The 27,512-nt window shown below is 42.6% G+C and overlaps 1 protein-coding gene and 1 long non-coding RNA gene across 5 annotated transcripts in view; one reads left to right on the top strand and one right to left on the bottom strand.

Annotated features, from left to right (window-relative positions):
• MCF2L2 (MCF.2 cell line derived transforming sequence-like 2) overlaps positions 1-27,512 on the bottom strand; it is a 278,657-nt gene that overhangs the window by 124,333 nt on the left and 126,812 nt on the right. The window lies entirely within an intron of this gene.
• LOC118969380 (uncharacterized) lies at positions 577-27,405 on the top strand. Its single transcript, XR_012129344.1, has 3 exons — positions 577-22,519; positions 23,715-24,198; positions 26,987-27,405. It is a non-coding gene; the product is annotated as an uncharacterized lncRNA (long non-coding RNA).

Raw genomic sequence — 27,512 nt, 5'->3', positions numbered from 1 at the left:
TACACACTCAGGTTGGTCACCACATTTTGCAGTTGGAAAAGAAAACTTGTATTTTTTATGATAGGCCATTTCTGAGGGAGAGCCAAGAGCCCTGAGGCAGGACTGGAGTGTCAGCTCTGGAACAACTGATGCCCTGCAGCCTGAGAGCCTTGTCAAAGCTGACCTCTGCCCCACAATTGGGAGCAGGTCTCGCTCTCCAGGGGGTCTCCATGCAGAGCTGCACTGTCCATATTACCACAGCCATGTGAGGCTATTGATCATCCAAAATACGGCTGATCAGATTTGAGCTGTGCTATCAGTGTAAAATACACACTGGATTTTGAAGACTTAGTATTAAATAGGACATAAATATCTCATTGGTAATTTTTGGTGTCAACTGTACATTGAATTAATATTTTGGACATAGGTTAAATAAAACATTAAAATTGATTTCACTTCTTTCTTTTCATGTTCTAAGATGTGGCTACTAGAACATCTTAACTCACACATGTGGCTTGCATTATTTGTCTTGGACAGGGCTGGTGTAGACCAGGGGTTGGCAAACTTTATCTGTAAAGAACCAAACAAATATTTCAGACTTTGCAGACCATCTGGTCTCTGTCACAACTACTGAATTCTGTTGTTGCAGCATAAAAGCAGTCAAAGATAATAGAGAATATAGAAATGAATGAGTGTGGCTATGCTGTGGTAAAACTTTAATTATAAAAACAGGTGGCAAGCAGTTTTGGCCTATGGGCTCTAGCTGCTGACCCCTAGTCTAGATTAAGCTAGGGTCTGTGGCAAAGGGCCTCCTCAGAAAATGTGCCTCTGGCCTAAGGAAGCTCAGTTGTAGTGGACTAGGAGTTCTGATAATAAGTCCCCAAAGAATTCAGAGTTCCTGATGTTAGGGTTGTGGCAATGCCAGTTTGTATTTCTGGGGGGAAGGTGATGATAAGACTTGGTGACCAGCCACTAATACCTTGCCCTCTGGCCCAGTGATGAGCTTGAGGAAACTGAGACATGGGTGTTAACTGCCACACAAATATCAAGAACTCTGACTGAATGAAAAATTGTCAAATTGGTGAAGTACAATGTACAGCCCTGGAATGAGGTCAGTGCCACATACTAGAGGGCAACACCTCCCCCACTCGAACAGGACAGGCCTTGGATTACCTTTGACCTTTGGCATCTGTCCCTTCCAACCCCAGGGTGAACCCTGGAAATGGCAAAGCTGTCAGAAAAGACCCTACATTCCTAAGCTCAGATGATGGAGAAGTTTGTGCAAGATTAACAACTGCATTCCTCTTCCCTCGTTTTACTTGCCAATCGATTCTCTATATCACAATGAGAACTATCTTAATAAGATGGAAATCTGATCATACACCTTCCTTGTTTAAAAGCCATGCTGAGGTTCCCTGCTGCATCAGAATAAAGTCCTGGAGCTCTGGGCTCTTCATTGCTGATTTCCCTGAGTTCCTCCCTCCAGGACCCCCCCATCAATGCCCCAACGTCCAGATGCAGCAGTTCCCCTAAATGTTCATTTCTAGTCTCTCTGCCTCTGTACTTTCTGTTCCTTCTGCTGAGGTTCCTCCCTCCACTGTTGTCTCCCTTGCAAACTAACCAAACTCCCAGGCCCACTTTAGACATCTCCTCTGTATACCCTGCATCCCCTGACTGAACTCACCATTGCCATCCCTGTGTGTCCCACTGTCCTTTTCAGGCTCTATGCTTTTGGACCAAGGAGCATGTACTGAGACATGGGTGTTAATTATTGCACAAAGATCAATAACTCTGACTGAATGAAAAATTGTCAAATTGGTGAGGTATGTTTACTGGGGGCATGTTTCTCTTCCACTAAACTGCCAGCACCCTGATTACAGGGATTGTGACTTTCAGTATTATATTCTTAGAATAAAGCACAAACTGGATACCCAGTGAATATTCGAAGAATTGAATTTTGATATTTTCTACTGAGATTGTTTCATTCTCTAGACTGGGTGGTGAGAAAGAACGAGGAAGAAAAACCACAATGGCAGCAATAAGGGGGCAGCACGACAGCAAGTATGACTCTTGAAAGGCCCCAGCCACAGCCAGAGTGTCCACTATATGAACAACAGTTTAATTGCTGATGCGGTCTGATAATAGCTATGTCTTGGATATAACAGATTCAGTCATTTAGACAGAGTATCAAGTTTTTAGAAATACAACTTTTTTAGAATAGTTCTGGATTTGTAGAGATACTACTAAATCGTACAGAGTTCCCATAGATCCCACACCCAGTCTCCCCTATTGTTAAGAGCCTACATTAGTATGGTGTATTTGCTACAATTAGTAAGCTAACATGATATATTATTTTCATTATTAAATAAAGTCCAAATTTTCATTACTTGCTTAGCTTTTATGTAATGTGCTTTTCCCCCAGGGTCCTATCTAGAATACATCACAGTGAGCAGTCAAATCTTCTTAGGCTCCACTTGGCTATGAGTTTCTCAGCTTATCCTGGACTTTTATGACCTTGGCTGTTTTGAGGAGCAGTGGTCAGGTGTTTTTTAGACTATTCATCACTTGGGACTATCTGATGTTTTTCTTTTTTCTTTTTTTATTAGTGATATTGAGCATCTTTTAAAAAAATGATTTCATAAATGTATTAATTTTTTATTATGAAATACTTCAGGCATATAAAAAGCATATTAGGTAAGCAAACAACCATGTACCAACCACCCAGCTTCAAATAGAAACCTGATTCCATTCTCCTTTCTTCTTTTATATTTTGTTTTATATTTTGGTATCATTAATGTACAGTTACATGAGCAACATTATGGTTACTAGACTCTCCCCATTATCAAGTCCCCACCACATACCACATCACAGGCACTGTCCATTAGCGTAGTAAGATGCTATAGAATCACTACTTGTCTTCTCCGTGTTATACTGCAATCCCCATGCCCCCCCTCCACATTATATGTACTAATCATAATGCCTCTTTTTCCACCTTATCCCTCCCTTCCCATTCATTCTTCCCAGTCCCTTTCCCTTTGGGAACTGTTAGTCCATTCTTGGGTACTGTGAGTCTGCTGCTGTTTTGTTCCTTCAGTTTTTGCTTTGTTCTTATACTCCACAGATGAGTGAAATCATTTGATACTTGTCTTTCTCCACCTGGCTTATTTCACTAAGGATAATACCCTCTAGCTCCATCCATGTTGTTGAAAATGGTAGGATTTGTTTTCTTCTTATGGCTGAATAATATTCCATTGTGTACATGTACCCCATCTTCTTTATCCATTCATCTACTGATGGACACTTAGGTTGCTTCCATTTCTTGGCTATTGTATATACTGCTGCGATAAACATAGGAGTGCATATGTCTTTTTCAAACTGGGCTGCTGCATTCTTAGGGTAAGTTCCTAGGAGTGGAATTCCTGGGTCAAATTTTTTTTTAGTTTTTTGAGGAACCTCCATACTGCTTTCCACAATGGTTGAACTAATTCACATTTCCACCAGCAGTGTAGGAGGGTTCCCCTTTCTCCACATCCTTGCCAGCATTTGTTATTTGTCTTTTGGATGTTGGACATCCTAACTGGTGTGAGGTGATATCTCATTGTGGTTTTAATATGCATTTCTCTGATGATTAGCGATGTGGAGCATCTTTACATGTGCCTGTTGGCCATCAGAATTTCTTCTTTGGAGAAGTGTATGTTCAGATCCTCTGACCATTTTTTAATTGGATTATGTGCTTTTTGTTTGTTGAGGTGTGTGAGCTCTTTATGTATTTTGAATGTCAACCCCTTATCGGATATGTCATTTATGAATATATTCTCCTATACCATAGGATGTCGTTTTGTTCTACTGATGGTGTCCTTTGCTGTACAGAAGCTTTTTAGTTTGATATAGTCCCACTTGTTCATTTTTGCTTTTGTTTCCCATGCCTGGGGAGATATTTTCATGAAGAAGTTGCTCATGTTTATATTCAAGAGATTTTGCCTATGTTTTTTTCTAAGAGTTTTATAGTTTTATGACTTACATTCAGGTCTTTGATCCATTTTGAGTTTACTTTTGTGTATGGGGTTAGACAATAATCCAGTCTCATTCTCTCACATGTAGCTGTCCAGTTTTGCCAACACCAGCTGTTGAAGAGACTGTCTTTTCCCCATTGTATATCCATGGCTCCTTTATCATATATTAATTGACCATATATGTTTGGGTTAATATCTGGACTCTCTTCTGTTCCACTGGTCTATTGGACAGTTCTTGTGCCAGTACCAAATTGTTTTGATTACTGCAGCTTTGTAGTAGAGCTTAAAGTTGGGAAGTGAGATCTCCCCTGCATTATTCTTCCTTCTCAGGATTGCTTTGGCTATTCGGGGTCTTTTGTAGTTCCATATGAATTTTAGAACTATTTGTTACAGTTCACTGAAGAATGCTTTTGGTATATTGATAGGGATTGCACTGAATCTGTAGATTGCTTTGGGCAGGATGGCCATTTTGACAATATTAATTCTTCCTACCCAAGAGCATGGGATGAATTTCCATTTATTAGTGTCCTCTTTAATTTCTCTTAAGAGTGTCTTCTAGTTTTCAGGGTATAGGTCTTTCACTTCCTTGGTTAGGTTTATTCCTAGGTATTTTATTCTTTTTAATGCAATTGTGAATGGAATTGTTTTCCTGACTTCTCTTTCTGCTAGTTCATTGTTAATATATAGGAATGCAACAGATTTCTGTGTATTACTTGTACCCTGGAACTTTGCTGAATTTTGATATTAGTTCTAGTAGTTTTTGAGTGGATTCTTTAGGGTTTGTTATATACAATATCATGTCCTCTGCAAAAACAGTGACAGTTTGACCTCTTCCTTACCAATCTGGATGACTTTTATTTCTTTGTTTTGTCTGATTGCCATGGCTAGGACCTCCAATACTATGTTGAATAAAAGTGGGAGAGTAGGCATCCTTGTCTTGTTCCTGATCTTAGGGGAAAAGCTTTCAGCTTCTCACTCTTAAGTATGATGTTGGCTGTGGGTTTGTCATATATGGCCTTTATTATGTTGAGGTACTTGCCCTCTCTGCTCATTTTGTTGAGAGTTTTTATCATGAATGGATGTTGAATTTTGTCAAATGCTTTTTCAGCATCTATGGAGATGATCATGTGGTTTTTCTTCTTCTGTTTGTTGATGTGGTGGATGATGTTGATGGATTTTCAAATATTGTAGCATCCTTGCATCCCTGAGGTGAATCCCATTTGATCATGGTGTATGATCTTCCTAAGGTATTTTTGAATTTGGTTTGCTAAAATTTTGTTGAGTATTTTTGTATCTATGTTCATCAGGGATATTGGTCTGTAGTTTTCTTTTTTTATGGTGTCTTGCCTGGTTTTGGTATTGCTTCACAGAATGAGTTTGGGAGTATTCCCTCTTGCTCTATTTTTTGGAAAACTTTAAGGAGAATGGGTATTATGTCTTCTAAATGTCTGATAAAATTCAGCAGTGAATCCATCTGGCCAGGAAAATTTGTACTTGGGTAGTTTTTTACCCAAGATTCAATTTCATTGCTGGTAATTGGTCTGTTTAGATTTTCTGTTTCCTCCTTGGTCAGTCTTGGAAGGTTGTATTTTTCTATAAAGCTGTCCATTTCTTCTAGGTTATTCAGTTTGTCAGCATATAGATTATTATCATATTCTCTAATAATTCTTTGTATTTCTGTGCTGTCCATATTGAATTTTCCTTTCTCATTTCTGATTCTGTTTATGTGTGTAGATTCTCTTTTTCTCTTAATAGGTCTGGCTAGGGATTTATCTATTTTGTTTATTTTCTCAAAGAACCAGCTCTTAGTTTTATTAATTGTTTCTATTGTTTTTATTCTTATCAATTTTATTTATTTCTTCTCTGATCTTTGCCATGTCCCTCTTTCTGTTGACTTTGGACCTCATTTGTTCTTCTTTTTCCAGTTTCAATAATTGTGAATTTAGGCTATTCATTTGGGATTGTTCTTCCTTCTTTAAATATGCCTGGATTGCTATATACTTTCCTCTTAGAACTGCCTTTGCTGTGTCCCACAGAGGTTGGTGCATTGTGCTGTTGTTTTCATTAGTCTCCATATATTGCTTGATCTCTGTTTTAATTTGGTTATTGATCCACTGATTATTTAGGAGCATGTTGTTAAGCCTCCATGTGTTTGTGAGCCTTTTTGTTTTCTTTGTACAATTTATTTCTAGTTTTATAACTGTGATCTGAGAAGTTGGTTGGTACAATTTTAATCTTGAATTTACTAAAGCTGTTTTTATGACCTAGTATGTGGTCTATTCTGGAAAATGTTCCATGTGCACTTGAGAAAAATGTGTATCCTGCTGCTTTTGGGTATAGAGTTCTGTAGATGGCTGTTAGATCCATGTGTTCTGGTGTGTTGTTCAGTGCCTCTGTGTCCTTACTTATTTTCTGTCTGGTAGATCTGTTCTTTGGAGTGAGTGGTGTGTTGAAGTCTCCTAAAATGAATGCATTGCATTCTATTTCCTCCTTTAATTCTGTTAGTATTTGTTTCCTATATGTCCGTGCCCCTGTGTTGGGTGCATAGAAATTTATAATGGTTATATCCTCTTGTTGAACTGATCCCTTTATAATTATGTAATGTCCTTCTTTATTGCTTGTTGCTTTATTTGTTTTGAAGTCTGTTTTGTCTGATAGAAGTACTGTAACACCTGCTTTTACCTCCCTATTGTTTGCATGAAATATCTTTTTCCATCCCTTCACTTTTAGTCTGTGTACGTCTTTGGGTTTGAGGTATGTCTCTTGTAAGCAGCATATAGAAGGGTCTTGCTTTTTTATCCATTCTAATATTCTGTGTTTTTTGATTGGTGCATTCAGACCGTTTACATTTAGGGTGATTATTGATAGATATGTACTTATTTCCATTATAGGCTTTGGATTCATGGTTACCAAAGGTTCAAGGGTAGCTTCTTCGCTATCAAACCAACTAACTTTAACTCACTTACTATGCTATTATAAACACAGTCTGATGATTATTTCTCTCCCTTCCTATTCTTCCTCCTCCACTCTTTATGTTAGGTTTTCTATTCTGTACTCTTTTGTGTTTCCATTGGCTGTTTTTATGGATAGCTGATTTTATTTTTTGCCTTTAGTTAGTATTTGGTTGGTCTGCTTTCTTTGCTGTGATTCTATTTTCTCTGGTGATATCTATTGAGCCTTAGGAATACGTCCATCTAGAGCAGTCCCTTTAAAATACACTGTAGACGTGGTATGTGGGAGGCAAATTCCCTCAACTTTTGCTTATCTGGAAATTGTTTAATCCCTCCTTCAAATTTAAATGATAATCTTGCTGGATACAGTATTCTTGGTTTGAGGCCCTTCTCTTTCATTGCATTGAATATATCATGCCATTCTCTTCTGGCCTGTAAGGTTTCTGCAGAGAAGTCTGATTATAGCCTCATGGGTTCTCCTTTGTAGGTGATCTTTATTTTTAATACTCTGTCATTGTCTTTGATCTTTGCCATTTTAATTATTATATGTCTTGGTGTTGTCCTACTTGGGTCCCTTGTGTTGGGAGATCTGTGATCTTCAATGGTCTGAGAGATTATTTCCTTCCCCAGATTGGGGAAGTTTTCAGCAATTATTTCTTCAAAGACCCTTTCTATCCCTTTTTCTCCCTCTTCTTTTTCTGGTACCCCTATAATGTGTATATTGTTCCATTTGGATTGGTCCTCAGTTCTCTTAATATTCTTTCATTTCCTTTTTCTCTCCCTGCCTCAGCTTCTCTGTATTTCTGTTCTCTGTTCTCCAGTTTCTATTTCATTAGTAGTCTCTTCCACCTCATCCAGTCTGCTCTTAAATCCTTCCATTGTTTGTTTCATTTCTGTCTCCTTCCTGAATTCATTCCTTAGCTCTTGCATATTTCTCTGTAGCTCCATCAGCATGGTTATGACTTTCATTGTGAGTTCTTTGTCAGGAAGATTGGTGATTTTAGTCTCACCAGGCCCTCTCTCTGGTGTTTGAGGAATTTGGGACTGAACAAGGTTCTTCTGCCTTTTCATGGCAATGGAAATGATCGTTGGAGAGTGGTGTATGTGTCAGCTGGGAGAACAAAGTCCCTTCCTGATTGCTGGTCACCTTGCCCATCTCTGCTGCATGTGATGGTCAACAGCACACAGGGAGCAGCCTCTGGGTTAATCCCCTGAGCTGCCATGTGCTGGGCAGCCCTTGGAATGGCTTGGGGACTGGCAGGGGTTGCAGGTGAGCAACATGTGTTCACCACAAGAATAAAGCCCCTTTGTGCCTTCCAGACTCTGTACCAGTCTCCACTGTCTGTGTAGGTCGCCTGCAGGCAGGGGACAGTCTCTGGGTCTGACTCAGTTAGCTGCACACTGGGAGAAGCCTCTGTGTGGTTGCTGTGGGAAGGGCTGCTCCCCGGTTGCTCCACAGCAATGGTGGGTCAGCCGGTTTGCTTGCAGTGCCAGTGGAGGGAAAGGAACCGCAGGCTGCTTATTGCCATGAGGAGCTTCGGTGCTGCATTGCCACCCATGGGGTTAGGGTGCCTGACATTCCTTAAAGTTCCCAGCCTGCTGGGCTGAGTGTGGCAGGATGATTTTGTCCACCTGTTATAAACCTTTGTCCCTTTAAGACTTCTAAAGCACCCACTTTTCTTTTGTCCCATGGCAACTGGCTGTGGGATCCTGTTTGCAGTCTGAGTTTCAGATTTTGCTTTTCTGTTCCTGTAATATCCAGTACCCCATGCAATGTGTTTCTGTGCTCCAAGTGCAGATTACTAGGGCTGGTTATTTAGCAGTCCTGTATTTCCACTCCCTCCCCACTCTGATTCTTTTCCTCCCACTGGTTTGCTGGGGTTGGGGGAGTGCTTGGGTCCCGCTGGGTCATGGCTTTGTATCTTACCCTTTCATGAGATGTTGAGTTCTTTCAGATGTAGATGTAGACTGGCTGGTGTATTGTATCTTCTAGTCACTTTTTTAGGAATAGTTTTATTTGCTGTATTTTCAAAATATATATGGTTTTGGGAGGACATTTCTGCCACCCTACTCACACCGCCACCTTGAGAATCCCCCCTTGATGTTTTTCTTATTGTTAGAATGGAGGTATGGGTTTAGGGGGGAAGACCACAGAAGTAAAGTGCCATTTTCATCACATTTTATCAAGGGTACATACTATCTGCCTGGCTTAAACTTTTGATGTTGACCTTGATCACCTGGCTGAGGTTGTGTGTGTTAGATTTGGTCACTGTAAAGTCACTCTTCTATTTCTCCCTTCCCATTCTGTACTCTCTGAAAAGAGGCTACTGTGTGCAGCCCAATTTAGGGATGGGAAACTTATGCTCCACCTCCTCAAGGGCAGAATTATCTACATAAATAATTTAGAATTTTTCTCCATGAGAGATTAGTTTTCTCTCCCCCATTTCATAATTTATTCCACCAGTGTGGATTCATGGCTATTGATTTTATTATTTGGATTGTAATCTAACACTACTTTTTCTTTGCATTTATCAAATGTACATCACACTGGGTTGACAGTGCCCCTCCTGTATCCCCCACTCCCTACCTTAGTAACCACTAGTCACTTCTCAGTGTTTAAGTCTAATGTTTTGTTCCTTCTCTTTTGCTCTGTTTTTATATTCCACAAAAAAAGTTAAATCATATGGTATTTGTCTTTCTCCACCTAGCTTATTTCCCCTAGCATAATACCCTCTAGATCCATTCATATTATTGCAAATGGCAGGATTTATTTTCTTTTAATGGCTGAATAATATTGTGCTGTGTACATGTATCATTCTTGTTTATCAATTCATCAATTGATGGACACTTAGGTTACTGCCATATCTTGGCTATTGCAAACAGTGTGGTGATAAACATAGGGGTGCATGTATCTTTTCAACTCAGGGATTTTGTTTTCTTTGAGTAAATTCTTATGAGTGGAATTACTGAGTCAAATGGTGTTTCTATTTTTAGTTTTTTGAGGAACCTCCATACTGCCTTCCACAGCAGCTGCACCAATTTGCAGTCCCACCAACAGTGTGGAGAGTTCAAACTCACCAGCATTTGTTGGTTCTTGTCTTTTGGATAGTGGCCATTCCAACTGGTGTGAGGTGATATCTCATTGTGGTTTTAATTTTCATTTCCCTTATGATTAGTAATGTGTAGCACCTTTTGGTGTGCCTTTTGGTCATCTGTATTTCTTCTCTGCAGAAGTGTCTGTTCAGGTCCTTTTCCGAGTTTTTGAATAGGTTATTTGTATTTTGGGAGTTGAGGCATATGTGTGCTTTATATATTTTGGATGTTAACCCCTTATCAGATAGATCATTTATGAATATATTCTCCCATACTGTAGGATGCCTTTTTGTTCTGCTGATGGTGCCCTTTGCTGTACAGAAGCTTTTTAGTTTGATGTAGTCGCACTTGTTCATTTTTGCTTTTGTTTCCCTTGCCCAAGGAGATATGTTCAGGAAAAATTTGCTCATGTTTATATTCAAGATTTTGCCTATGTTTTCTTCTAAGAGTTTTATGGTTTCTGACTTACATTCAAGTCTTTGATCCATTTCAAGTTTACTTTTGTGTATGGAGTTAGACAGCAATTCAGTTTCATTCTTTTACATGTAACTGTCCAGTTTTGCCAACAATTACTGAAGAGGTTGCCTTTTCCCCATTGTATATCTATGCCTCCTTTATTGAATATTAATTGACCATATATGTGTGTGTTTATATCTGAGCTCCTTTTTCTGTTCCATTGATCTGTGGGTCTGTTCTTGTGCCAGTGCCAAACTGTTTTAATTACTGTAGCTTTGTAGTAAAGCTTGAAGTTAGGGAGTGTAATCCCCCCAGCTTTGTTCTTCCTTCTCAGGATTCCTTTGCCTATTCAGGGTCTTTTGTGGTTCCATATGAATTTTAGAACTATTTGTTCTAGTTTACTGAAGAATGCTGTTGGTATTTTGATAGAGATTGCATTGAATCTGTAAAGTGCTTTGGGTAGATGGCCATTTTGATAATATTAATTCTTCCTATCCATGAGCATGGGATAGATTTCCATTTACTGGTGTTTTCTTCAGTTTATCTCATGAGTGTCTCGTAGTTTTCAGAGTAAAGGCCTTTAACCTCCTTGGTTAGGTTTATTCCTAGATATTTTATTCTTTTTGATGCAATTGTAAATGGAGTTGTTTTCCTGATTTCTCTCTCTGCTAGTTCATTGTTAGTATATAGGAATGTAACAGATTTCTGTGTATTAATTCTGTATCATGAAACTTTGCTGAATTCAGTTATTAGTTCTAGCAGTTTTTTTGTTGGGTTCTCTTGGGTTTTCCATGTACAATATCATGTCTTCTGCAAATAGTGAGAGTTTAACCTCTTCCCTACCAATCTGGGTGCTTTTTATCTCTTTGTGTGGTCTCATTGTCATGGCTAGGACCTCCAGTACTATATTGAATAAAAGTTGTGAGAGTGGGCATCCTTGTCTTTTCCTGATCTTTGAGGAAAAGCTTTCAGCTTTCTGCTATCAAGTATGATGTTAGGTGTGAGTTTGTCATCTATGGCCTTTATTATGTTGAGGTACATACCCTCTATCCTCTATACCCATTTTGTTGAAGGTTTTTTATCATGAATGGATGTTGAATTTGTCAAATTCTTTTTAAGCATCTATTGAGATGATCATGTGGTTTCTTTATCCTTCTTTTTGTTAATGTGGTGTATGGTATTGATGGATTTATGATTATCGTAAACATCCTTGCATCCCTGCAATAAATCCTACTTAGTCACGATGATCTTTTTTTATGTATTTTTGGATTCAGTTTGCTAATACTTTGTTAAGTATTTTTACATCTATGTTCATCAGGGATACTAGTCTTTAGTATTCTTTTTTTTGTGTGTGGTATCTTTGTCTTGTTTTGGTATTAGAGTGATGATGGCCTCATAGAATGAGTTTGGAAGTATTCCCTCCTCTTCTACTTCTTAGAATGCTTTAAGAAGGATGGGTACTAGCCCTTCTGTAACGTTTGGTATAATTCAGCTGTGAAGCAGTTTGGACCTGGTGTTTTCTTTTGGGGGAGTTTTTGGTTACCCATTCGATTTAATTCCTGTTAATTGTTCTGTTCAGATTTTTTCTTTCTTCCTGGGTCAGTCTCAGAAGGTTGTATTTTTCTAGGAAGTTGTCCAATTGATTGGCAAATAATTTTTCAGAGTATTCTCTAGTAATTCTTTGTATTTCTGTGGTATCTGTAATGATTTTTCCATTTTCATTTCTGATTCTGTTTATGTGTGTACACTCTTTTTTTCTTGATAAGTCTGGTGAGGGTTTATCTATTTTATTCATTTTCTCAAAGAACAAGCTTCTGGTTTCACTGATTTTTTTCTATTGTTTTATTTTTCTCAATTTTATTTACTTCTGCTCTGATCTTTATTATGTCCCTCCTTCTACTGACTTTGGATTTCATTCATTCTTCTTTTTCTATTTTATTTGTGAGACTGTTTACTTTGTGATTGTTCTTGTTTCTTGAGGTAAGCCTGCATTGCTATGTACTTTCCTCTTAGAACTGCCTTTGCCATATCCCACAGATTTTGGGCTGTTGTAGTTTCGTTTTCATTTGTCTTCACGTATTGCCTGATTTCATTTTCATTGATCCATTGATTACTTAAAAGCATGTTGTTTAGCTTCCATGTGTTTGTAAGTCTTTTTTTCTTTGTGTAATTAATTTCTAGTTTATAAAATTTTGGTCTTAGAAACTGCTTGATACAATTTCAATCTTTTTGAACTTATTGAGGCTCTTCTTCTGGCCTAGTATGTTATCTATTCTGGCGAACACTCCATGCACACTTGAGAAAAATGGGTATCCTGCTGCTTTTGGATGGAGTGTTTTGTAGATAACTGTTAAGTTCATTTGATCTAATGTATTATTCAGTGCCTCTGTTTGTTTATTTATTTTCTGTCTGGTTGATCTATTGGTGTGAATGGTGTGTTAAAGTCTCCCAAAATGAATGTGTTGCAATCTAGTTCCTCCTTTAATTCTTTTAGTATTTGTTTTACATATTTAGGTGCTCCTGTGTTAGGTTCATAAATATTTACAATGCTCATATCCTCTTGTTGGACTGATCCCTTCATCATTACCTATGTCCTTCTTAGCTCTTGTTACTTTCTTTGTTTTGAAATCAATTTTGTCTGATATAAGTACTGCTACTCCTGCTTTTTTTTCTCTGTTGTTTGCATGGAATATCTTTTTCCATCCCTTCACTTTTAGTCAGTGTATGTCTTTGAGTCTGAAATAAGTTTCTTGTAAGCAGCATATAGATGGGTTTTGTTTCCTTATCCATTCTGTCATTCTGGGTCTTTTGATTGGTGAATTCAGTCCATTACATTTAAGGTAATAATTGATAGATATGTACTTATTGCCATTTTATTAATTTTAATGCTGTTTTTATACCTCCTCTCTGTTCCTTTTTTACTCTCTTATACTCTTCTCTTATTCTTTAGTGTTGTAATTGGATTTCTCTCTTTTTAAAATTTATTTTTGTGTGTGTGTGTACATTTATTGTAGGTTTTAGTTTTGTGGGTACCAAAGGTTCAAGAATAGCTTCTTTACTATATAACAGTCTATCTTAAATTGCTGATTACTCCATTTCAAACACAATCCAAAGATACTTTTTCCCCTTCCTTCTCCTTCCTGTTCCACATTTTTCATAAAGATGTCATAATCTGCACTTTTTGTGTACCCCTTGATTCACTTTGTGTATAACTGATTTTGCTTCTTTTATCTTAATTTCATACTTGCTTGGAAGTTAGTTGGTCTACTACCTTTACTACTGGTTTATTTTCATGGGTGAAAGCTATTTAGCCTTAGGGTCATTTCCATCTACAGCAATTTCTTTAACAGATCAGTTAGACTGGCTTAGTGGTGGGGAATTCCTTCAATTTTTCTTTATCTGGAAGTTGTTTAATCCCTGCTTCAGATTTAAATGATAATCTCACAGGGTATTCTTGGTTGGAGGTACTCGTTTCAGTACATTAAATATATCATGCCATGTCCTTCTGTCCTGAAGAGTTTCTGTTGAGAAGTCTGCTGATAATATGATAGTATTTCCTGTATAAGTCATCTTTTTTCTCTCTCTGGCTGCTTTCAACACTCTCTCATTATCCTTGAGCTTTGCCCTTTTAATCATCATGTTTTGCTGTTGTCTTCTTGGGTTTCCTTTTGTGAGGGAATTTCTGAACTTCCATGACTTGAGTGTCTATTTCCTTCCCCAAATTGGGGAAGTTTTCAACAATTATTTCCTTAAAGAGACTTTCTATCCTTTTGTCTTTTTGTTCTCCTTCTTGTACCCCTGTAACGCAAATATTGTTTTGTTTGAATTGGTCACATAGCTTTCTTATTATTCTTTAATTCCTAGAGATCCTTTTATCTCTCTTTCCCTCAGCTTCTGTATTTTTTCCTGTTCTCTAATTTCTATTTCATTTACCATACCTTCTACAAAATCTAATCTACTTTAAACCCCTCCATTGTATGTTTCATTTCAGATACTGTGTTCTTCAGCTCTGTGTGCCTCTTTTTCAGGTTTTCTATCTCTTTGTTGAAGTTCTCCCTGAGATCTTGAATACTTTTCTGTAAATCCAGGATCATGTTTATGATTTTATTCTGAAATTTTTATCAAGAAGATTGGTGATATCTGTTTCATTTAGCCGTCTTTCTGGGATTCTGTCTTATAGTTTTGTTTGCATCAAATTCCCCTGTCTGCTCATTTTGTCAGAGATTCTGTGTTTCTTCCTTGGTATTAGATGTCTCTGCTATGCTTTCTGGTCTAAAGAGTAATAGCTTTATGAAGAAGGTGTGCTGTGGTGCCCAGAGGCTCAAGATTCTTTACTTTCTAGTGCTTGTGTCTATTTTGTGGGGACCCCAGTTGTTGGCATGCTGTGGGTGGTTACCTTTTTGTCTAGTTTCTGTAGTGGTCTAAATCTGGGTGTCAGTTTGAGCTGCTGTCTTGTGATCAGCTCAGGAATCTCTGTTGAGCTCTCTGTGGGCAGGGCTGCCCTATGCCTGGTCTGCAGCAATGGCAGGGCTGCAGGGTTAATGGGGTGAGCAGACCAATGTGCACCAGCTGGACACACAACCTGGGATTTGGACACCCATAGGAAGGAAGGAACTCTTGGGGCTGGTTCCTCCAGGTACCCTGGGTGGGCTGAAGTGGAGCCAAACAAGCTGGGAGTGTGTCCTGCCTGAAAGGCAGAAAGTCTGATGCTGCTACTGAGCCACGTGGGTTGGGCCCCAGCAGTGCACAGGGAGGAGCCTCGGGGCTGTGTTTCCAGCAAGAGGGATGGAGCATCTGGAGCTCCCTGTCTGTTGGGCTGAGGACTGGGGAGGCATTCCCCACCTGCCCTTTCTACTGAGGAAAGAGTTCCATCCAACCCTCATCCCCTCTGGTACTCCTCCCACTGATGGAAAAGACTTTCAAACTGCTACTTCTGCTTTGGATCTCAGGACTGGTGAAGCATGCCTGCCTTCTGCACTGGCTGCAGTCTCAGCCTCCAAGAGTGTTCCACCTGTTCCTGGTGTCCAGCCCCAGTAATCACCAAAATCCAGTGTAATGTGGGCTCATGCTCCTGGAGCAGATCTCCAGGTCCAGGTGTGCACTGCTCCTGGACTCCTACCCCTCCCTGCTACTTTCCTGTTTCTCCCACCAGTAGCCTGGTGTCAGGAAGGGCTTGGGTCCCACTCAGTCTCAGCTTTGCTGCCTCACCCTTTTCTTTGTGCTTTCTCTTCTTTCTCAGGTGTAGGGGGTCTGCTCTGCAGTCCGCAGGTCATTTTTAAGTCTAGTTGCATTGGGTGTATTTTCCTCTCTTATGTGTTCAGTAGGTTTCCATATTGTCTTCCTCTTCTGCCATCTTTAATCTGATAATCCCCTAATTCAACATTACTTTATGAATTTGTTTGATCATATTGTTTCAGCATTGGTCATGGGGAGCTCTTTCAATTACCTCCTATATTGCTTCACTGTGGCTTTTTTTTTTTTTTTTTAGTAGTTCCTTAGTTTCTGGCATTACGAGATGCTCTTGGATCATCTTGTATATACCCCACCCCAGCCTTAATTTCTCTAAGGAGCCCAGGTCTCTTTTATTGGAAAGTTAGAAATCTTGGCATTAGATCCCAAGAACTCAGTGCTAGGTGTGTTCTCTGATCCCAGGGTTCTCACTGCTTCTATGTCCCCTCAGCTGTCCAAGTAAGGATGTACATGTTTGTGTATACCACAGGTGTACACACCTGTACTTGACCCTTGAACTACCTAGGGATTAGGGATGCCAACCCCTGTGCAGTTGAAAATCCATGTTTAGCTTCTGACTTTGTCAAAACTTTAACTAATAGTTTGTTGTTGAACAAAAGCCTTGCCAATAACATAAACAGTTGATTAAAACATATTTTATATGTATTATATACTATATTTTTATAATAAGTTAAAGAGAAAATACTTCCTCAAATTGTCACAAATCTCCCCAAATTTTCCATTCATTTAATGAAGATAATCTATATATAAGAGGATCCATGCAGCTCAATCCCATGTTGTGCAAAGGTCAACTGTATCTAGGAATATTTTTACATGTATAGAGTATCACTTTTGACAACAAAGTCATTACTCCTCAGTGGAAAAACTTTCTCTGATACAATAGGATATTTAAATCTTATAACCTAAAATTTCACTTCAAAGAAAAAGAAGAAAAGATTGGCTTTGGGGATATTTTGGTCCATTTTACATATAGGATTGTCTTTTTAAATGATTTCTCTTCTAATCTTCCCCTTCCTCCATGTTTTTCCCTGACTCTCAGAGGTGATTTATTTAGTCTTAAATTGTGCTCATTTTCTTGTCAGTGGTGTGGTAGGAAGTTTGTAGAAGTTGGCCAGAATGGCAGCGGGGGCCACAAGTCTCCCTGGCTGAACCAATGCACTTATTTAAGCACCTAATAGAGTTTGAGCTGCGTGAGATGTCTTAGGAATCTGACCTGGGGTTACTGGTACTGGGGCTACAGGTACTGGTAGCAGCTACATCAGATGGGCCTTCTCACTGTCCCCTCTGCAGGGGAAAAGAAGGGTCCTTGTGTTGGAGGAAAGTGGTCTTCCCACCCTCAAACCCCCACCACTCTACTTCAAGCTCATACCTTACCACCCAAACCCACTGGGAGGAGTCAGGGAAGAACATCACCAAGGTCCAACTACACACCAAGCTGCCCCCACTGCACTTGGTCCACTCTGCCACTTGTTCAACAGACATGGATAGGATACCATGCACCATGTACAGGCTAGGCACAGGCACAGGCACAGAGATTGATGAGGCTTCTGCCCCTTAGGAGCTTCCAGTATAACAAGCAAGACAGCCATTAAAAATAAGTAAGTGGAATACAGTGTGGTTATGTGTCATATTAGAGTAAAGGCTCTTAGCCTGGGTCCATGGATGAACTTCAGGATGTCCCCTAAAATTAATTGTAAAAAGCTATATATGAAGGATATTCCTGTTTGTCTCCCCACTGTATCTTCTCTTCCCAGTTTTGTGTCCCAGGAAGCTGACCTCTATGGACTCTGTCAGATGGGCTCATTTGCCTGTGGGCTTTTAGCTGTCTTTAGCCAGTGGGAAGCATCACTAGGAAATCCAGGTGCAGGAAAGAGAAAAGCAGGAGTGTATACTTCTCTACCAGTGGCCTCATTTCTCTGTCCAAGGTCATAGCCCTTACTAACTGCCTGTTAGGGCCGCAGCTACAGCACTTCTTGGATCTCCCTGTGCTTTTCAGGCTTGTTGGGGGTAACTGCTTCCTGTTACTGGCTAGCACCAAGGTGTTTCACTATCCCTGTTAGGTTTCCTAAATCCTGCCCATATCTTTGTAAAAAGTGCCTACCTCAAACTTATTCCAATCACTTGAGTATACAGACCCCTGAAAATAGGTGAATCAGATCCTCAAAGGAGCCTCATCCATCTCTGTGCCTGTGCCTAGCCTGTACATGGTGCATGGTGTCCTATCTGAGGAGTCTTGACTAAAGAGTCTTGACATAACCTACTCCATTTTACAAGTGACTTTATTTTGTAAGAGACAGGTCACATCAAGAGGAAGTTACAAGAGTTACAAAAAATTTAACCAACACAGTTACCAAAACTGGCCAGATGCTCCCAGCCAATAGAAAGAAGACAACTCGCCCACCAGGCAGTCAAGATTCAGTAAAGGTCAGGTCATACCTAGGCCCGCTCTGCCCATGGCCCGTTCTGTGCACAGCCCACTCAGCACACAACCCCATTCCTGTGTATAAAAGGAGAATGAACTGGTACTTTGGGGTCTCCATCTGTGAGTGTGAGACCCCAGCATGCTGGCTACCCAATAAATGCTCTTGCTTTTGCATCCACACGTCTCCCAGTTATTTGGAGGTCAAATGCACGGACCCAATATTTGGGGGCTCGTCCGGGATCACACTCCCATAACCGGCGACCGTGCGGAGTGTGCAGGTAAGTGTGAGTGTGACTGCTGTGTTTGATTGCCTGTTGATGTGCTGTGTGCCCTTGTATTTGTGCTGTTTATCAGCGGAAACCTGATGTGGTGGTCCGAGGACTAGGTGGATGCACTATTTTTCCCCGCACCTTGGTGAGCACGGAGACATCCCTCACTCACTTCTGTTTTTTGGACTTTATTTTTCAGTCTGGCAGGAGAAGGGAGGTCGCTCTCTGACGGAGCCGTTTTATAGGAGAGGCCATCCTCCTACACCTGGTTTCTGTTTCTTTTTGGAGAGCATGATGAAGCTCTTTTATGGGAGAGGCCGTCCCTCTTTGTCTGGTTTCTTTTTGGAAAAAGGCACCCTAACATTGTGTTCTCTGTTTGTATACTCATATTTGTCTGTCTTGTCTTCTTGTTTCTCTTCGGCATGGGCCAGCCGCACTCCCTCTACTCCTCTACTCCTCTGTCTATCTTCATATCTTGCTTCAGTGACTTTCGAACCCAGGCTAAAAATTTTGGTCTTGCTGTCAAAAAGGATAAACTTTCTATCTTTTGCAGGAATGAATGGCCTAAGTTCGAAGTCTGGTGGCCTGAAGAGGGCACGTTTGACCTCCCCACCATTTTCAGGGTCAAGGACCTTGTATATGGATGTCCTGGGCACCCCAACCACCTTCCTTACATCACCACTTGGCAGACTCTAGTGGAAAGTTGACTTAAATGGCTGGCTCCCCTTCTTCTGCCTTTAAAGGCAACCCTCGTGGCCACTGCCTCCTCTAATGCTCCAAGCTCCTCTAAGGCACCCCACAAGTCGAATCCCAACCCCTTGGTTCCTTCAGCCCCACCTCTTTATCCTGTCCTCTCCCCTTCAGACCCCTCTTCAGAAGATCCATCCTTTCCCCACCCACCACCATTTGGACCCACTCCTCTTCCCAATCCTTCTGAACCTTTACTTATGGAAGAGGAACCTGACCCAGAGGACCCACCCATGTTGATTAGTCTTCCCCATACTTGCTCTCAAGACTGATGAGCTCCCGAGAACACCCCAGGCACAGTGGCCCTACCTTTGCGGGCCAGGGGCCCGCTGGGCCCCGATGGCCAATAGTCCTTAGTTCGTTGGCCTTTCTCTACCAGTAATTTGTATAATTGGAAACTGCAGAACCCCCCCCCCTTCTCTGAGAAACCCAGTAAACTTATAGACTTGTTGGATTCAGTCCTTTTCACCCACCAGCCCACCTGGGATGACTGCCATCAGCTTTTACAGGTTCTCTTCACTACTGAAGAGAGAGTCCTGAATGAAGCCCAGAAAGTAGTCCCAGGGGTTGATGGGAGACCTACCACGGATTTAAATATTATAAACATCAGATTCCCCTCGAGTAGGCCCAACTGGGACTTCAATATGGACGAAGGTAAGGAGAGGCTCACTGTCTACCACCAGATTCTGATGGGGGGTCTCCAGGTGGCAGCATGCCATCCCACCAATTTGTCTAAAGTAAGTCAGGTGAAACAGGAGCCCATAGAACCTCCTGGAGCTTTCCTTGAGAGACTGCTGGAAGCCTACAGGACCTACACTCCCCTGGACCCAGAAGCTGCTGAAAACCGGTCCGCAGTAAGTTTGGCCTGTGTTAATAAATTGGCCCCAGACATAAGGTGGAAGTTACAAACATTAGAAGGTTTTGAGGGAAAAAGGCTAATCGAACTTTTGGCAGTGGCTGAGAAAGTGTTCAATAACTGAGACACCCCAGAAGAGAGACAGACCCACGGGTTGGCTAAGATTTTCTTGGCTAATTCATTAGAAGGTCCTTCCCAGAACCGAGAATTAAAAAGGCTGACTGAACAACAGGGCCCTCGAGATCCCAAAGCCTCCCCCAAGGGCTGGAACCCACTGCAGAGAGACCAGTGTGCCTACTGCAAAGAGAGAGGCCACTGGAAAAATGAATGCCCCAAGAGAGAAGCCAGGGAACAACCCAAGGTTCTCCAGATGGAAGGCTTAAATGACTGAGGGGGACGGGGTTCGGCTCCCCTCCCTGAGCTTGGGTAACCCTGAATGTGGAGGGGAAGCCAATGACTTTTATGGTTGACATTGGAGCAGAACATTCAATCCTTAAGAACCCTATGGGGCCTCTTTCTCCCAAACAGTCCTGGGTACAGGGAGCCACAGGATCTAATCCATATTCTTGGACTACCTGAAGATCTGTAGACCTAAAACTGGGATGGTTATCCCACTCATTTATGGTTATCCCTGAGTGCCCCTACCCACTTCTGGGGAGAGATTTGCTCTCTAAGGTGGGAGCCCACATCTACTTTGAGGGCGACTTGGTTTCCATAAACAACCAGAGCAGAGCCCCCATCAGCACTTACCTTATCGCTTAATGATGAACATAGACTTTACACTAGCCCGAGAAGAGAAAAAGACAACAATGAGCTCTGCCATAAGTGGCTAAAAGAGATCCCGGAAGTATGGGTCGAGACAGAAGGCATCAGGTGGGCAAAGCATTGGGCACCGATAGTGATCCAACTAAAGGCCACTGCCACCCTTGTCCATGTGTGGCAGTACCCGATCCCCCAAGAAGCAAAGGTGGGCATTGCCCTTCATATCCGATGCCTGCAACAGGCAGGAATTCTAGTCCCATGCCAGTTGCCTTGGAATACCCCTCTATTGCCTGTTAAGAAACAGGGACAAAGGACTTCCATCCGGTACAGGACTTGCAGGAAATTAATAAAAGGGTGGAGGACATCCACCCCACAGTCCCCAGCCCTTACACCCTTTTGAGCTATCTTCCACCTGACAGGGTCTTATACATCATCCTAGACCTAAAAAAACGCTTTCTTCAGCTTACTGCTAGCCACCTCGAGTCAACCGCTGTTTGCTTTTGAATGGAGAGATCTGGAGGACGGATTGAATGGTCAACTAACATGGACCAGGTTGCCTCAGGGATTCAAGAACTCACCAACCATCTTCGACAAGGCCTTCCACGAAGATCTGAGTGAGTACTGGTGTTTCCACCCAGAGGTGAGCCTGCTTCAATATGTAGATGATTTACTAATAGCTGCACGGACAGAAACAGAATGTCAGGCAGCCACTAAAGATTTACTTATGACACTGGGAAAACAAGGGTACCGAGCATCTGCTAAAAAAGCTCAACTCTGTTTAGAAGAAGTCACCTACTTGGGATACAAACTCAAGGGGGGACACCAGTGGCTATCCCAGGCCAGAAAAGAGACTATTTTCCAGCTACCAAGGCCAGACTGTAGACGGGCTGTCAGAGAATTCTTGGGAACAGCAGGGTTCTGCCACCTCTGGATTCCTGGCTTCACCGAACTAGCTAAGCCCTTATATGAAGCCACCCGAGGACAGGAACCTTCCTTTGCGTGGACACCTGAGATGGAAGAAGCTTTTGTCAAAATCAGAGAGGCTCTCCTGCAGGCCCCAGCCCTAGCCCTCCCAGATGTTTCCAAGCCCTTCCACCTGTATGTAGATGAATGGAAGGGAGTGGCAAAAGGAGTTCTCACCCAGAAGCTGGGCCCCTGGGTGAGACCAGTGGCTTCTCTATCAAAGAAATTCGACCCAGTGGCCAGCGGATGGCCACCATGCCTCCGCATCATAGCCACCACTGCACTCCTTGTTAAAGATGCAGACAAGTTGACACTGGGCCAGACTCTTGTGGTCATGACACCCCATGCCATCGTGGGAGTCTTAAAATGCTCTCCTGACTGATGGCTGTCAAATTCGTGTGTCACCCACTATCAAGCTGTGCTCCTTAATCCGTCTCATATCCGCTTTACTGCTAGCAAAGCATTGAATCCAGCCACCCAGTTACCAGATCCAAATCTAGATTCGCCCTCACACGAGTGCGAGGAGATCCTCAGCCACCTACAGGGAACACGCCCAGATCTGGGAGATGTTCCCTTGTTGGATCCCGATACTACCTGGTTCATGGACAGAAGCAGCTTCATCAAAGATGGGGTAAGATATGCAGGAACAGCAGTGACTACAGAGATGGAAGTCGTATGGGCATCCCCCCTACCCTCAGGAACATCAGCTCAAAAAGCAGAACTGATAGCCCTCACCAAAGCTCTTCAATTGGCAAAAGGTAAGTGGCTAAACATATATACTGACAGCAGGTATGCCTTTGCCACAGCCCACATACATGGGGCCATTTACAAAGAAAGACGACTATTAACAGCTGAGGGAAGAACTATCAAAAACAAGTAAGAGATCCTAGACTTGCTACAGGCCATTTGGCTTCCCCAGGCAATTGCTATTATACATTGTCCCAGGCACCAAAAAGGCAAAGGGCAAGTGGCACGAGGAAATAATAAAGCAGACTTGGCAGGCAAGGAAGCCGCCCTAGCAGAGGCAGCCAAGGCCCTGGTAGCAGCCAACCACCGCCCCCCCCCCCCAACTGCTATTATTCCCACCTTACCGGAAGCACCAGAGTACACTCAGAAAGATCTGTCTGAGATCCAGAAGCAGGGACCACATTATGCTCATAAAGATGGACGATGGTATTGAGACCCAAAAGGGGACTATATTCTACCCTCCCTCCTAGCTGCCCAACTAGTCTCACACATTCATCAGGCCACACACCTGGGAGAGCGTAAAATGACAGAACTGCTCCAGAGCTCCCATCTCTGGGTCCATGGCCTCCGATTATTAGTCAGTCAGGCAGTCTCTTGGTATAAAGTTTGTCAGTTGGTCAATGCGAAGGGAGGAGCAACTGAAAAGGGGGTCCGAGAAAGAGGTACAAGGCCTGGAGCCTATTGGGAAGTAGACTTTACTGAGGTCAAACCAGGAAAATATGGTTACAAGTATTTGCTAGTATTTGTAGATACCTTTTCCGGATGGGTAGAAGCCTTTCCAACCAAAAGAGAAACTGCTGTAGTAGTTGCCAAGAAATTCCTGGAAGATATTATTCCAAGGTATGGCCTTCCCGCTTTTATTGGGTCAGACAATGGACCAGCTTTTGTCTGCCACGTAACACAAGGGCTGAGCCATATATTGGGGACTAATTGGAAGCTACACTGTGCATATCATCCCCAAAGCTCAGGTCAAGTAGAAAGAATGAATCGGACCATTAAGGAGATTTTAACCAAATTAACCTAGAGACTGGCGGTGACTGGGTGACTCTCCTCCCCTTCATTCTGTTCAGGGTCAGGAACACTCCCTATAGATTGGGCATGACCCTGTTTGAAATCCTGTTTGGCAGGCCTCCCCAATCCTTCCCAATTTGCAAGCTGATCTGTTAGCTGAGCAAAAAGATAAAAACTTTCTTTCCTCCCTACAAGCTTTGTTTCAGGTCCAAGAAGTCTTACATCAGAACTTACAGGCAGTGTACTACAAGCCTCCCCCGGAGCCCCACAATTTCCAACCTGGAGACTTGGTACTGATCAAAAGACATCAAAAAGAAACCTTAGAGCCACGTGGGAAAGGACCTCACACAGTCATCCTAGCAACTCCCACGGCGATCAAAGTTGACAGGATAGCAGCGTGGATCCATCACACTCAGGTCAAGGCCGCTCCTAGAGATCAAGAGTCTACATGGACAATTCGAGCCCATCCGACTGACCCTCTGAGAGTAAAAATTATCCGACATGTGGCCATTTCTGGTTCTCTAGGCCTTAGCCCCGGAACTAATGGTGGCCGAAAGTCCCCACTTCCCAAGGAAACTTGAGTGGATCATCATCAAGTCCGAGACTGGAGACATTATCAACTCTACAGAACAAGAAGGACACCCTAAGTCATGGTTCCCCACTCTGTACTTTGATGTTTGTAAGTTGTATGGGACAAACTGGGGCTTAAGAGGGGACCCCAAGTATCCACGCCCAACCCAAGGGATAGGGGGTAGGACCCCAGGGTACCGAGACCTGACACGTCAACACAATTTCTATGTCTGTCCCAGACATAGCTGAAGTCAGTCTCAGCAGGCTAAATGTGGGGGCCCAGAACACTTATCTGTGCCATCTGGGGCTGTGAGTCTATGGGTAAGATAGATTGGAGACCCTCTGTACAAGGTGATTGGATACAAGTTAGCCAGTCTGAGGGGCCTTCCTGCTGGAGTAACCCAAACTAACCCGATCCGCATTCGCTTCACCTCCATAGGAAAAACTAAGTGGGAAGAATGAAAGTTGGGGAGAATGTGGGGCCTTTGCTATTATGCAAAGGGAGCAGACCCCAGAGCTCTTTTTATGATTATGCTCCAGGAGGCCCCACTCTTGAATAAACTACCAGTCATCTGTGGACCGAACCCAGTGCCTCCTCCTCCCCCACTCCCAGAGGAACCTCAGCCTCCTCCTCCACTCCTCGAGAAACCTCAGAAATCTACCACAAGACCTACCTACCCTTCACCTAGGACAGATCCAGGGTCAGATTCAAAGCTACACCACTTAACCCCCTCCCCGTCCCTAACTGGACCCAGTCCCTTCCGCCTAGTAAAGGCCACTTATCAGGTATTAAATATTTCAAAGCCAGAAGTAACCCAGTTCTGCTGGCTTTGCCTAGACTCCAAACCCCCTTTCTATAATGGCATTGCTCTAGTAGCCAATTTGTCTACTGAGACAGACTCTTCCAAATGCTGGTGGTCCCAAAGGAGTTTTGAGCGTGCTCCTAGAGTTACCCTATAGGCCCTCACAGGGCAAGGACTTTGTGTTGCCACCAACTGACAGCTTCCTTACCCTCACTTATGTAGCCAGACCCTAATGTTACTTCCAAGATCCAATCATACCTAGTAGCCCCTCCCAACACTTGGTGGGCCTGTAAAACGGGAATAACCACTTGTATCCATGCTGACACCCTTAGAACTCATGATGATGTCTGCATTCTCATGCAACTCATCCCCTGGATAGTAGTGCACGGTGAAGAAGAAATAATTGATAGCTATTCCCTAATTCAAAAGAGTCTAAGCGGGCAAAAATGAGAAATTATTTCCACCATAGTAGTCTCTGCCATTTTGGGGGCTGGGCTGGCCAGTGCTGGTACAGGCATAGCATCTCTAGTCCTCCAAGATAAAAATTACAAAGCCCTCAGTGATGCTATGGACCACTATTTCCAAACAGTAGAACTTACTCTAGCCCAGCTAGAAGAGTCTTTGTCCTCCCTAGCAGAGGTTGTACTACAAAGTAGAAGGGAACTTGACTTACTGCTCTTGCAAAAAGGAGGACTATGTGTGGCCTTAGGAGAACAGTGTTGCTTCTATACCAACCACTCAGGTGTAATTCAAAATTCTTTGACTGAACTAAAAACTAGGATTCAAAACAGGCAGAGAAATAGAGCAGCCACCCAAAACTGGTATGAAAGCCTTTTCAGTTGGTCCCCATGGCTAACAACTTTGTTATCAGCAGTAGCAGGTCCCCTCTTACTTCTGATACTGGTTCTTACATGTGACCCCTGCCTTATCAATTCCCTCCCCAAATTTGTACAGAAATGGATCTCCACGGTCCAGCTCATGGTCCTTAGATCTCAGTACAGGCCCTTGAGTAAGGAAGACCCTATTCCGTTACTTCAAAGATTTGAAATAGAACAAAACTTAAGGGGGGAATGAGGAGTCCTGACTAAAGAGTTTTGACATAAGCTACTCCATTTTATAAGTAACTTTATTTTGTAAGAGACAGGTCACATCAAGAAGAAGTTACAAGAGTTACAAAAAATTTAACCAACACAGTTACCAAAACTGGCCAGATGCTCCCAGCGAAAAGAAATAAGACAGCTCGCCCACCCGGCAGTCAAGATTCAGTAAAGGTCAGGTCATATCTAGGCCCGCTAGGCCCGCTCTGCACACGGCCCACTCTGTGCACAGCCCACTCTGCGCATGGCCTGCTCTGCACATGACCCCATTCCTGTGTATAAAAGGAGAATGAACTTGTACTTTGGGGTCTCCACCTGCGAGTGTGAGACCCCAGCATGCTGGCTACCCAATAAATGCTCTTGCTTTTGCATCCACGCATCTCCCGGTTATTTGGAGGTTGATTGCATGGACCCAACACTATCCATATCTGTTGAACAAGTGGCAGAGTGGGCCAAGTGCAGTGGGGGCAGCTTGGTGTGTAGTTGGACCTTGGTGATGTTCTTCCCTGACTCCTCCCAGTGGGTTTGGGCAGTCAGGTATGAGCTTGAAGTAGAGTGGCAGGGTAGGGGGGGTGGGAAGACCACCTTCCCCCAACACAAGGACCCTTCTGTTCCCCTGCAGAGGGGACAGTGAGAAGGCCCAGCTGATGTAGCTGCTACCAGTACCTGTAGCCCCAGTACCAGTAACTCCATGCCTCAAAAAATGTAAAAAAGCCCTTAGAGCAGAGGTACAAACAAGGTTATTTGTGTCTCAGAGGAAGGTGTGCTATTCATAACTGCTGGCTTCATAGAAGAGTGCTCCTTTCAAAGTCCAAATTCAATCAAGTTATTCCCCTGCTTAAGTGGCTTCCCACTTCTCTTAGATTAAAGGGCAAACTTCATAATATGGCCCACAAAGCCCACCTCATCTGGTCCTCTGATCTCACCCCAAACACTCTTCCCTCGCTCTCTGTACGCCAGCCACCCTTACCTTTATGTTCTGTGCTTGTTCTTCTAGGCTCCATCCAGCCCTGTGGCCTCTGTGTATGCTGTTACTTCTGTCTGGAAATGCTGCCCCATTGTCTGTATTCATTCTCCAGGCCTTGGCTCAGGGACCCCCAGTCCAGGCCAAGTTCCTTTATCACATGCACAGGCCCAGTGGGACCCTGAATCCCTTCTTCAGAGGACATATCTCAGTCTATAACACATTTCGTGTTTGACAGTTATTAATGTCAGCCTTTCCCACTAAACTGTAAGTTCTATGATGGAAGGAACTGTGTCTATTTCTGCTCATCATTGTGTCCTCAGTGTAGTGTATGATACATCAGAGATGTTCACAAGTATTTGTAGAGAAATGAATGACTGAAGGTGATATTTCAGTCAGACCATGAAGAGTCTGTCTGCCAGGAAGAACTGACCAGTAGTCTATGAGGCCATCTAAAGGCTCAAGAACTGGCATGACTGCTCAGTACAACCCACTTGGACACTCTGAGGCAAAAGGCAAAGGCCCCCCAACACCTCCTTCCCAATAACCCAGAAACATT

Source organism: Manis javanica, chromosome 3, assembly GCF_040802235.1.
Source record: "Manis javanica isolate MJ-LG chromosome 3, MJ_LKY, whole genome shotgun sequence".
Lineage (NCBI taxonomy): Eukaryota > Metazoa > Chordata > Mammalia > Pholidota > Manidae > Manis > Manis javanica.
This window is presented reverse-complemented; position numbering and strand designations above follow the sequence as displayed.